Source organism: Hyla sarda, chromosome 2, assembly GCF_029499605.1.
Source record: "Hyla sarda isolate aHylSar1 chromosome 2, aHylSar1.hap1, whole genome shotgun sequence".
Taxonomy (NCBI): domain Eukaryota; kingdom Metazoa; phylum Chordata; class Amphibia; order Anura; family Hylidae; genus Hyla; species Hyla sarda.
Window position 1 is genome coordinate 400,760,725 of NC_079190.1, and position 622 is coordinate 400,761,346.

Here is a 622-nt window from a genome sequence, read left to right on the forward strand (position 1 = left end):
AAACAAACAAACAACATATTCTGATTCTTATTCTTATTCAAATGAATTGTTCATAATGACCCTTCGCTCGGTTTCAAGGATTTAAAGGGGTATTCCAGGAAAAAACGTTTTTGTTTTGTTATATATATCAACTGGCTCCAGAAAGTTAAAAAGATTTGTAAATGGCTTCTATTCAAAAATCTTAATCCTTTCGGTACGTATAAGCTTCTGAAGTTAAGGTTGTTCTTTTCTGTCTAAGTGCTCTCTGATGACACGTGTCTTGGGAAATGCCCAGTTTAGAAGAGGTTTGCTATGGGGATTTGCTTCTAAACTGGGCGTTTCCTGAGACAGGTGTCATCAGAGAGCACTTAGACTGAAAAGAACAACCTTAACTTCAGAAGCTCATAAGACTGAAAGGATTAAGATTTTTTTAATAGAAGTCATTTACAGATCTGTTTAACTTTCTGGAGCCAGTTGTAATATATATATATATATATATACATATATATATATATATATATATATATATATATAAATAAAAGTTTTTCCTGGATAACCCCTTTAACTAGTTGAGTTAACCTGTCACACAGGCACTGCATGCCCGAGCTGCCAGAAGTTCTTCAGCCATTTGCTGCTTGTTGGT